This window comes from Vicia villosa, unplaced genomic scaffold (genome assembly GCF_029867415.1).
Source record: "Vicia villosa cultivar HV-30 ecotype Madison, WI unplaced genomic scaffold, Vvil1.0 ctg.002116F_1_1, whole genome shotgun sequence".
In the NCBI taxonomy this organism is placed as follows: Eukaryota; Viridiplantae; Streptophyta; class Magnoliopsida; order Fabales; family Fabaceae; genus Vicia; species Vicia villosa.
Window position 1 is genome coordinate 248,134 of NW_026705844.1, and position 12,611 is coordinate 260,744.

The window sequence follows — 12,611 nt, forward strand, 5'->3', positions numbered from 1 at the left end:
TGGATCTAGAGAGAAATGATGATGATGATGCCTAGTGTCTCATTTCATGCATGAATCATTTGCTTACTCTATGAACAATTAAGTGTTTTGTGTTCTTTATTTTAATGTATTTTCTGAACAATTCTCACCCATGCTATGTGTTTGTGTAAGAATATTACATTGAGCTATGTGCTCATTGCGTGTTTGGTTATTTATGTTATTGTTGCCTACTTTATATTGTCGTCAAGTATTGTTTTACGTGAATGATTGCTTTGTGACTATGATTGCGAAAGGGTTTGGTTATGATCAACATTGAATGATATTATCCCACCATATATGTATAATATTGCTTGTCTCTTTTTGATATTGTCAAAGGGGGAGAATGTATTGAATTAGCGGATTAGCACAGACACTGCAGCAAATATATGCACCAAGACAGGGGGAGCAAGCAGATAGGGGGATCAGGCATTGTAACAAAAAGAAAATTTGCTTAGTACACTCGACAAAATTCACAATTTTTGCCATCATCAAAAAAGGGGGGGTATGAGAGGGCAAATGTGTATTTTCATGATGTCAAAACATTGTGAACTCAACACAAACTGATGTGGAAACAAATGAATCAAGTGGATGCATTAAGGAAAAGTGATTTTGGCGAATTTCAGTCAACAGGTCGACGCACATTTGCCATAGGTCGACCTATTTGGTGAACTTAACAAAAATGTCGTGTAGGAGCAGAATGCGTCGATGCATTGCTAGCTCAGGTCGACGCATGGCATTTTGAGGAAACCTCGGGTATGCGCACGCCGACCCTGCAAGTCGACGCATGGAATTTTGGGGGAAACCTCGGGTATGCGCACGCCGACCCTTCAGGTCGACGCATGTGTCATACTTGCTTCAAAAACAAGTGCAGAACTTCAATAGGTCGACCTACACAGAGGGACAGGTCGACCTATCGCTATTTTTACTGGTTTTTTGTTGTGTTTAATTGGCTAATGCAAAGGGTGTGGTATATATGTCAAATTGATCATTCTCAAGCAAATTAACAAGAAACGTGAAAGATATACTCAAGCTTCTTCTCATCTTCAACCTTTCGCTTATTGATCGAAAATCACACATAATCATCTTTTTTGATCGGAGTAAGGAACGTGCGTTGATAAGGTTCGACGGTAGACAATTGTCTTGTTCGAGTGAAGATTGTTGAGGGTGTTTCTTGTATAAAACATTAGGGTTTTTCCTTCTACATCAAGGGTTTGATTTGAAGGTTTTTGACGATCGCTTCGCTTTTGGAATGAATTCAGCCGAGCATAAGGAATTAAGGGATTGTAGATTCGCTTATCAAGTTTGCTACATCCAGAGGATTGAAAAGGAAGGATCGGGGTCTTGATCGGTGAAGATCATTGACATTGACTTGTTCCTACTTGAATCAAGGGGGGAAAGAATTGTATTCAATTTTACTGCATGTGTGTAGTTGGCGATTGGTAAACTCTTTCCTTGTTAAACATTTTGCAATCAAATAAAACTTTCCTAATTTCATTTGAAATTAGGGGCAGACGTACTCCTGCGAGGACGATAGAGGAAATGCCTTAACAAATCTCGTGTTCTTTATCGTTCTTAGTTTTATCTTTTCAATATTCGTTTTTGTTAAATATCCATTGTTGAACAAATATTGAAGTTTGGTGCAGATCGCTCACCAAGTGTTCAATAAAATTACTCATTCAATTTTCGGTCAATTTTGGTGAAACGGTTCATTGCGAGTAAGAGTCTATTAAGTGTGTATTCAAGTTAATTGATAAATTCGTTAAAACGTAATTCATATTTCGCCGTTTTTCATCCAATTTGGTTAGTGCACATATCCGGTCTCCGATAACTCGATCGTTCAAAGACGATAAAGTTGATCCCGGTGAATCACGTTTCAAAAGCTAGAATTTTCTTAAGTCGGAAAAAGATGGTCTATTCAGCCCCCTCTAGACCATCCCTATCGTCTAACTATATATATATATATATATATATATATATATATATATATATATATATAGGGAATGTATCAAGTAGGAGGGTTTTTAAATAAGAGATAAGAGCATTCAATGCCAACCATTTGATTAATCAAGAGAGAGAAATAATAATTATATTAATATTTTAATAAATAATTTAATTTCTCTCTCTTGATTAATCCAATGGTTAGGATTGGATGCTCTTATCTCTTATTTAAAAATTCCTCCTACTTGATACATCCCCTATATATATATATATATATATATATATATATATATATATATATATATATATATATATATATATATATATATATATATATATATATATATATATATATATAGGGAGCATATCAAGTTAGAGCATTTTTAAATGAGAGATGAAAGGAAGAAATATCAACCATTGGATTCATCAAGAGAGAGAAATTAATAGCCTCATTAATGTAGTAACATTCTCTCTCTTGATGAATTCAATGGTTAATATTTCTTCTTCTCATCTCTCATTTAAAAATGCTCTCACTTGATATGCTCCCTATATATATATATATATATATATATATATATATATATATATATATATATATATATATATATATATATATATATATATATATATATATATATATAACCATCTTGATTCTTTATCAATATCATCATAAATCCAAAAAAGTTAACTACTATATTTATTGATAATTTACAAAAACAAACACAAAGAAAACTATAACATTTTTTTTCTTTCAAATAATAGCTTCTCTTTGTATTTTACCATTGCACATCTTAAAGTTCTATCAATATTATAGCTAATAACATCAAGAATTAACTTATTAATCAAAAAATTAATAATAAAATATAATATCTCATATCTTAAAAAAAAATTTTTTTGTCTCTTGATATATATTGAACTACTATTTGGTAACTTTATTAATAGGTTAGTTGCTCGCTAAAAGATAAAATTATTTTTTAAGATATTTTCTTTTCTTTATATCTTACAGACCACTCATTTATTATAATAAGGTTAGATATATATTTAATTTCTATAAATATTTCAAATATTATTTTTAATTCTTATAAGAATGACATGTTTTAGTGCACTGACAGTGTAAAATAACTTTACACTGTCATCCAATAGAAAATCATAAATGTGCTATGTCATTAAGTTTTTTTTAAATAAAAAAATGGTTTAATTGGATACATGGGTGGTGATTGGTTGACAGTGTAAAAATATTTTACACTGTCAATGCATCACCCCTTTTCTCATATATTATAGTGTGTATGTAAATGACGTCATGTTGTATGTTGTTAGTAAGAATTATTAATTGTGTATGACTAATACACATGAACAATTATGTTATCAAATTCAAAATATGAAAATCTCTATCTTTGGAAAATGCATAAAAACACATATTATTTGAAGGTAGAGAAAAACACAAGAAATGAGGGGTTTGAATTGGGTTTTCAAATTTCAATAATTTCCCTTTATTTAAAACTCTCGCGCAGAAGCTTTAGAGGTTTCTATTTATCAGAAGCTATAAGCTCTCACTTATCAGAAGTTTATTGTTTCTCAGAAGCAGTTTGCCTTCTTAGAAACTAAAAACTTCTTTGAGCTTCTGATAACTGGAAAACATTAAACATTAATAAATAAACGAACACCAGATATATCTTGGTTCACTTGAGAAACCCTCAAGATAATCCAGTCCACCCTTCCGAGGTAATTTCGCCTTGAGAACAAGGACTTAATCCACTATAACAAAATTTATTACAATTGCACGTGCAACAGCCGGTGACTAACATTGCACAGACAACTCTGTGACTAACTGAAGGATAGAAAAACACTTAGAAAGGGGGGGATTGAATAAGTGTAGCTCAAAAACTTGGAAGATAAAAACAATCAACACAATGATTTTTATCCTGGTTCGTTGTTAACCAAACTACTCGAGTCCACCCCTTTAGAGTGATTTACCTCAACTGAGGATTTAATTCACTAATCCAATTGATTACAATGGTTTTCCACTTAGATAACCTCTAAGTCTTCTAGAGTCTACAGATCACAACTTGATCACTCTAGGAATTCTTTTACAATCAATGTAAAATAAAGTTTACAAGAGTTTGAATGCTTCTAATAAAGCTGTAATCACAACTGTGATATTTCTCTTAAGTTCTAAACTTAACACTCACTAAATATTACAAAGAGTTTGTGAGTTTGAAGATGAAGTTCGTAAGCTTTTGAATTTGACAGCGTTTCTGTATATTTTGCGCAAGTGTTGTATTCAGCTTCTGGACAGAACTTCTATTTATAGGCGCTGAGAGGAAATGACCGTTGGGATGCATTTAATGCTTTGAGTGAATAGTACAACGCTGCATTTAATGTTTCACACTTTTGTCAACTACCTCGAGCCTTGCTTTTGTTGCTTTTACTGACTTTGCCTTTTGTAGCTTCTAACGTACCTTTTGTCAGTCAGAGATTAGACGTTACAGCCTTTCATCTTGTACTTTCTTCTGGACTCAGATTTGTAGATAACAACGTTTGAATATCAGAGCCATCAGCTTTGGTGCAGAGCATCTTCTGTCTTCTGACTTTGAAGAGCTTGAGCGTGATACCATCATAACTTCAGAGCTTATTCTTCTGACTTCCATTCTTCTGATGCTTTCCAATTCATGTTCTGATTCTCCATGACCATTTTCTGATGTCTTGCCAGAGCATGTTCTGATGAAGCCATCTAGAACTTTCTGAGTCAGTTGCTTCTGAGTGCTGATTTGTGCATACTCTTTATATATTTCCTAGAATGAAAAATGTAAAGGATTAGAGTACCACATTGTCTTATACAAAATTCATACATAATGTTATCATCAAAACTAAGAATATTGATCAGAACATTTCTTGTTCTAACAATCTCCCCCTTTTTGATGATGACAAAAACATATATAATTGATATGAATTTGTATCCAGAATATTAGATGAACAAAGACAATTACACAGTTATAGCATAAGCATATAATCAGAGTGTGTGAAAATGTCTCCCCCTGAGATTAACACTCTCCCCCTGAAATTAATACTAGAAGAATTTATAAATAAAAGACTTCCGTGAGTATTTTTCCATTTCAGTTGAGACTTTCACGTTGAATAGAAGAACTTCAAAACATTCAGAGTTTCTCTTCAGAGCTTCCATTTGGACAGCTGCAGAGCTTTGAATTTCTCTTTGTGATCACTTGTGTCAGAGCTCTTATATCTTCAGTCTTCTATGTTTCTGATCCATCAGAACTTGAGACTTCTTGTATTAGAGCTTCTGGGTTTGATCACAACATTTCTTGCTTCTGGACTTGAAGCTTCAGAGCACTCAGCTTGCTTCAAATTTTTAGGAGCTTCACAATTGTTTTTCCCCATGTATTTGCTTCTCATTTTGAGCTTTGTCCAGAATATCACATTCCTGCAAAAACTATCAAAGACAGAAAACTTGCAATATAATTGTTATGAATGTTGAGACTTAAGCCCAATAACTGATATTATAAATCAATTCAATTATCACATCTCTCCCCCTTTTTGTCATAACATCAAAACGCATAAAAGATTCAGATGAAAAGACACACAGAGTGAAGAAATAAAAAGATAATATTTCATTGATAAAACATCAGAAGAAAATACAGAAGCAGATGCAAGCAAATAGATGCAAAAAACAAAGAAAACAAACTAAGACACAAGACAGACTACGACTAGCTAAACTTAGAAGCTAAGATGGCCAGAAGGTTCTTAATCTCAGAAGTATCTTCAGCTTGCTTCTTGGTGGTTTCTTCTTGAGTCTTCATCCAAGATTTGATCTCAGTGTTGGTGTTATCTTGCTTGTTCAGATGACGAGCCAAGCTTGCTTGATTCTGTTGAAGCTCCTTCATAGTGTTCAGCAGAAGCAGCATCAAAGCTGTTATTCAGAACAGGATGATTTGCATCAAATTTAACCATTAGAACGTCTTCATGATTTTCCTCAACAAGAATATCTTCAGCAGGATGCTCTAGGCCTTGAAGAATTTCAGCCAGATTCTCTGGAGCAGTTGGAGTATCAGGTTCTGGTGGATACTCAACTTCTAGGTATACCATTTAGGAGCCTTTTCCATAGGATTCTCCATGAACCAGTTGAATAAAGCCTGAAAATCTCCAGTCAGAACTTTGTATGGATGTGGCTTCCACACAACGATTTCCAGAGGATTTTCTTCTTCAAGTTCATCAACAAACTGCTTCTCTTCCAGAGGCTTCTAGTTGGTGATGAGGTGATAGTACTTGCCATCATCATACTGCAGAAAGAATCCAGAAGGACCAGGAGCAGCAGCCAAACATTCTTTCTGAAGATCCATAAAGTCAGCCTGAATTTCTCTACCAAAAGCTCACCAGAGCTTCCCAGCAGCTACATGATCCAGCTTGGAGTCATGAGCAACCTTCAAAGCATCTAAACCTGTTCTGACCTTGTTATTTAAATATTCAAAACATGCATCAACAGAAGGTTTTGGAGGTTTAGTTCTGGGAGGTGAGATGGGAGTTTGAAGATTGAGAGAAGAGATTGGCTTATCTGGGTAAGAGAAGGAATATGGTTGAGAAACTCTATCAAGAACAAATAATGTTTCTGAAGAGGGTGGTTGAGAGGATTCAACTTCATTGTCAGAGTCCAAGACTAAGACAACGGGGTCCGAAGTTGGTTTGGGTTTACGGGTATAAGTTTGCATGAGGTTGGTGAATGAATCAGAATGAGAGGATTCAGATGAGGTGAAATTACAGAACACAGCAGTGTCTACATGAGCGTAGTTGGAACGTGGAGGAGGTTGAGAAGTGGATATAGTGGCATGAGGAGGAATGATGGTGTTTAGAGGTGTGGCTTCAAAGATAGGTTCAGAAACAAGGGGTTCAGAATCAAGAATAGGAGATTTGCCTTTAGACTTGGGTGAAGGAGGAGGGGTAGGAACTTTGGTGGTTGGAGGTGGTTTAGCAGGGGCTTTTTCTGGTGGAATTTCTAGGGTAGCTTCTGTTGATACAAAATTTGATTTAAAACAGGAGCATAACCAGGTTCAGAAATTACAATACCTGAAGGTCGTTTCTTCTTCTAAGGCCTAGCAGGTCCTTCTCCAACAGTTTTCCTTTTCTTCTCCTTCTGCTCAACTTTCTTCTTTCCTTTGTCTTCTTCCTTTTCTTATCTTTCCTCTCTTTCTTCTCTTTCTTCCTAGCTTCCTTATGTTCCTTCTTCTCTTGTTCCTTCTCGTTACTCTTTTCTTCACTAATTGTTGGAAGATCTAACCTTCTTTTTGTTCTCCTTTCTTTCTCTTGCACTACTTATGGAACTTGAGTAGCAGTAGTAGCAAGTTTGTGTTTACTTATCCAAATAGGATCACAATTAGAACCTACTTCCTTGTGCATAGCAATGTATTGAACAATCACTTCTCGAAGTTCATTTCTGAAGAACAGCTCAAAGTCAGCCAGAGCAGGACCTCTTCTGGACCTTACTTCAGTGTTCACTTGAGGACAAGTACTAATAGATTCAATTAATCCCATCTTCTTGAGAGTACGAGCATTCATGGTGCTTCCAATTATTGTATGAGGATCCTTTATATATAATTCCAGCTTTCTCCAGATTCTTCAACAATTTTTGTTTGAACCAGAAGATCAGTGATGATTCTTCCAAAAGGAATGATATTTCTCTTGTACTTTGGATTCTTCTTTCTGTATTCATCTCTAGAATCCTTCACATGATGCCACATGTGATTGAAGATGATGAACGGAAGATCCACCTTTTCCTTTTTACCAATGCAATACAGAATGTATAGTTGGTTCTTGCTGACATAATTTGAAGAAACGGTTGCCTTTCTGTGGTAGATGCAACCCAGAAGAATCTTAGCCTAGATTATGTAAGTAGGCTTCATTTCCTTTATTTCTGTAGATTCTTTTCCGTCCTTGTAGATTTCCTCATATATATCTTCCCACTTTGTTCTTCCTGGAACAGCTTCAAAAACACCTTCAACAGTTTCCAACCCAAACAACTTCCTTAGAAGATTTTCTGTGATGGAGATACATTCATCATGAACGATGGAGAGAATGACCTTTGGCATGACTGTTGTATGAACCCAGAATTCTTTCACCAAATCTGGATATACAAAACCACACAAACCATAAAAGAACGCTTGCCATCCTTGAAAGGTCACGGCCTCCTTCAGATGAATATCATGTGCTTCAAGGTTATCAAAATCAACAATCATTTTGCAGATAACTTCTAGTTCATTCAAGGGAATAGAACACGTCTTCTGTGCAACAAGAAGTTGTTGCTGTTGATCTTGAATGTGTTGTTGAGAAGATGAACCAATTTGAGTCTTTGAGGAAGAAGCCATTGAAGCACTACTGAGATTTCTTGGTTTCAGCTTAGGATTTTTTAATAGAGAGAAGAAGAGGCAGAAATGCATAAACAAGATGAATGAAGAATGCGTGAAAAGAGAGAAAAATGATAATGAAATGTGTTTAAATATCCACGGACGCGAAACAAAATGCAATACAATTCTGAGAATTAACAGTTACAGAATGGAGAGAATCAATTTGCATTTAATGTTGAAAGACGTTAGGAGAGATAACGTGATATTTGAAATGATTTGCACAGTTACCTAGGGCGGCGTCTCATCAACTGCACGCATGTTTGTCCCTTCAGAATGAACACGTGTTCATCATCTGGAATAGCTGGTGACAGCTGTTTTTCTTTAACAGAAATTCTGAATCAACTTAGACATATGAAACGTTAGCAATAATAGAATCAGAATATCCAAATGATAAACAATTGAAGGATAGAAAAACACTTAGAAAGGGGGGATTGAATAAGTGTAACTGAAAAACTTGGAAGATAAAAACAATCAACACAATGATTTTTATCCTGGTTCTTTGTTAACCAAACTACTTCAGTCCACCCCTTTAGAGTGATTTACCTCAACTGAGGATTTAATCCACTAATCCAACTGATTACAATGGTTTTCCACTTAGATAACCTCTAAGTCTTCTAGAGTCTACAGATCACAACTTGATCACTCTAGGAATCCTTTTACAATCAATTTAAAATAAAGTTTACAAGAGTTTGAATGCTTATAATAAAGCTGTAATCACAACTGTGATATTTCTCTTAAGTTCTAAACTTAACACTCACTAAATATTACAAAGAGTTTGTGAGGTTGAAGATGAAGTTCGTAAGCTTTTGAATTTGACAGTGTTTTTGTATATTTTACGCAAGTGTTGTATTCAGCTTCTGGATAGAACTTCTATTTATAGGTGCTGAGAGGAAATGACCGTTGGGATGCAGTCAATGCTTTGCGTGAATAGTACAATGCCGCATATAATGTTTCACACTTTTGTCAACTATCTCGAGCCTTGCTTTTGCTGCTTTTACTGACTTTGCCTTTTGTAGCTTCTAACGTTCCTTTTGTCAGTCAGAGATTAGACGTTACAGCCTTTCATCTTGTACTTTCTTCTGGACTCAGATTTGTAGATAACAACGTTTGAATGTCAGAGTCATCAGCTTTGGGACGGAGCATCTTCTGTCTTCTGACTTTGAAGAGCTTGAGCGTGATACCATCAGAACTTCAGAGCTTGTTCTTCTGACTTCCATTCTTCTGATGCTTTCCAGTTCATGTTCTGATTCTGCATGACCATTTTCTGATGTCTTGCCAGAGCATGTTCTGATGAAGCCATCTAGAACTTTCTGAGTCAGTTGCTTCCGAGTGTTGATTTGTGCATACTCTTTATATATTTCTTGAAATGGAAAATGTAAAGGATTAGAGTACCACATTGTCTTATACAAAATTCATACATAATGTTATCATCAAAACTAAGAATATTGATCAGAACATTTCTTGTTCTAACACTAACAACCTTGCACGAGCCACAACCGGTGACTAACACCCAATAACATGTTTAATAATCCGAGTTAACAGATATAACATTCATTGTCCCCTGCACAAACCACAGTTTGTGACTAACACCCTTGAACATGAAATCTCTGTGACCGACTCCTTCACAAGCCACCGCTTGCGACTAACAACCTTGCACAAGAACCACTTGTGATTGACCAGCAATTAAATGTTCAGTGATCTAATCCATAGATTTAACATTCATTGACCCTTTTAGATTCCTGACCTTTGTCATACCCCAAAATTTTCCTTCCATATTCCATTCACAATGATTCAAAGCTCCAGAGTTTCATCAAGGCATTCTCCTAAGCAAGGATCTCCTAAAACTAGGGTTTGGTACCTTCCTGAGGAAATTAACAAAATAAGGTCTCCAATGAAGTTCCCCATGGTTCATTATGTTTCAAGGCACCTCCATGTCAAAAATTAAGGTTCAATTCCAAAGTTTGCTCATTCAATGGCTCAGATGATCTACAGTCAACCAAGTTGACCTAAAAGTCAATTATGTTCAAAATACAGTCAAAACTCCTAACTTTTGGTCAACATCAAGTATTGGAGGTTATATCCATCATTTGATCAAGGGTTGATCATGATTCATCAATAAAAACTCAGAAATGAACAAATTCAAAAGGTTCAAATTAGGGTTTTTTATAGGAGAAAGTCAACTAAACTTTGACTGGCCATAACTTTCACATGGAACATCAAAAATTCCTCAATCAAAGTCTATTTGGAAGGAAATTGGATTCTCTACAACTTTGTCTCTCACAAGCCAAGGCTATAAATGCTTCATTTGGGAGATATAGTACAAAAGATTATAGGTCCTTTTCAAAAAGTCAACCAAAGACGATTTTTTGTCAAAGGGCATATCATCAAGATAAAATCCCCAAATGAAAACTATGTTCCAAAGTGGCTTGTAAAGGACATCTTGAGGTTTCCATAAAGTCCAAGAACTCCTTCATATCTTAAAAATTGAGAGAGATATGCCTTGTCAAAGTTGGGCAATTTTGGAGGCAAAATGTGAAATAAAAGAGGTTCAAATTGGAATTTTTTGTAAATGGGCCTAACCTTTTATGACTTAATCTTGGTCCACAAGCTACCTAAGTTATCCAAACCATTGTCCACGAATTATAACCTTTTATTTGATTTTATATAGTTTTATTTCATTTAAAAAAGTGATTTAAAGTGATATAATTGAAAAGAAAATCAAAGATTTGGTTTAGGAAATCACATGGACCAATTCCAATCAATATTTATGACAAATTGGCAATATAATTCCGTGACATATTGATTGAAAAAGAGATTGTACAAATTTAGAAGGTTTTGATAAAAGTTCCAAATCAAATTTTCCAAACTTTGCAAGATTGGATTCAAAGGTCTTTGGGCTATTACTTTTGACCTAATTTGTTCTCCTATAAGTAGAATACACAAGGCAAACGAGCAAGGGTTTAAAATTTTGGGCTGAGCAGAGCAATCAAGAAGACAAAATGCTTCAGGAAAACTCGAAATCGGTTTCAAGGATTGGAGGCGTTTCAAAGAGGTTTGAGCACTGCTACACGTTCCTTGGAGCATTCTGAATCTTTTGGGATCATCACACGCCTTCAGCACCCCCAGATTAATCTCCATTCAGCCAAGGTATGTCACTCTGAACTTCGGTTCGATGGCAATAATCTATGCATCCTCATGATAATTTGTTTGCATATTATGACTTGTATGAGTGTTGTGAACGTTTATGGATCTTTAATTGACTTTCTAGGCACTATTCACATGTTTCACCATTGATAGATAAGTTAGGGTTTTTGAGTTTAATTTGGGGCTTTCTGTTAGGGAAAAAATTAGGTCAAAACGAGTGCATGGTTGGGTTCGTATAGTCTGGACGAAGAGGATGGGATAGGCGCGAAACATTTATATGCTCGTATGTGGATTTTGACATTTGCAGGTGCAAAGGATACGAATGTATTCGTAGCAAAATCGTAGTAAATATTTGCAGTTTTTTTGGGATCATTGGGGAAGACGATGAGGTGTCTTGGCGTGACTGGTGCGTTTGAAATTTCGCGCATGTTTCCATCTGGGTCTTTTGATGTTGCATATAATATATTGATTGCATTGTTTAAACGACTAACCAACATAGCTGGAGTGGCAAGAGTGCACGCGTGTGTAACGAAGGGACGAGGGTTCGATCCCTCGCTCCCTATTTTTTTTATGAAAAACATTGCTCCTTGATCATATGCTGCGCCAATCTTTGGGTTTACCATACACCCCTTTATATGACCATGGGATTCCCACTCTGCTAGATCTTACGCCCCAGGCCTAATCCCTATACCATGAGCCCTAATGACTGCCATACTGAATCCAAACCCTAAAATTTCTTATTTCTTTTAATTACTCAAATATTTATTTAATTATCTTTTAATATTTATTCATATAATAATAAATCTAAATTTTCTTAATTAAATTACTGTATTATAAATGTTAAAAGTTTATTTTATTATTCATTCCGATTAAACCTATTAATCGTGATGGGTAATAATCGATTATCTGAATATTTGATTAACTAAAATAAAAAATAAGTTTTATTTGGCTAAAGGGTTTCAACCATCTTATTGGTTGCGATGATTAGCCTATTCTTCTCTAAAAAATTCGTTATTATTTATAATTGAATCTATCGATTACGAGGGATAACGATAAAAATTAAGCAATTAAATTATAAAAAAAACACTTTTATTTGTTATT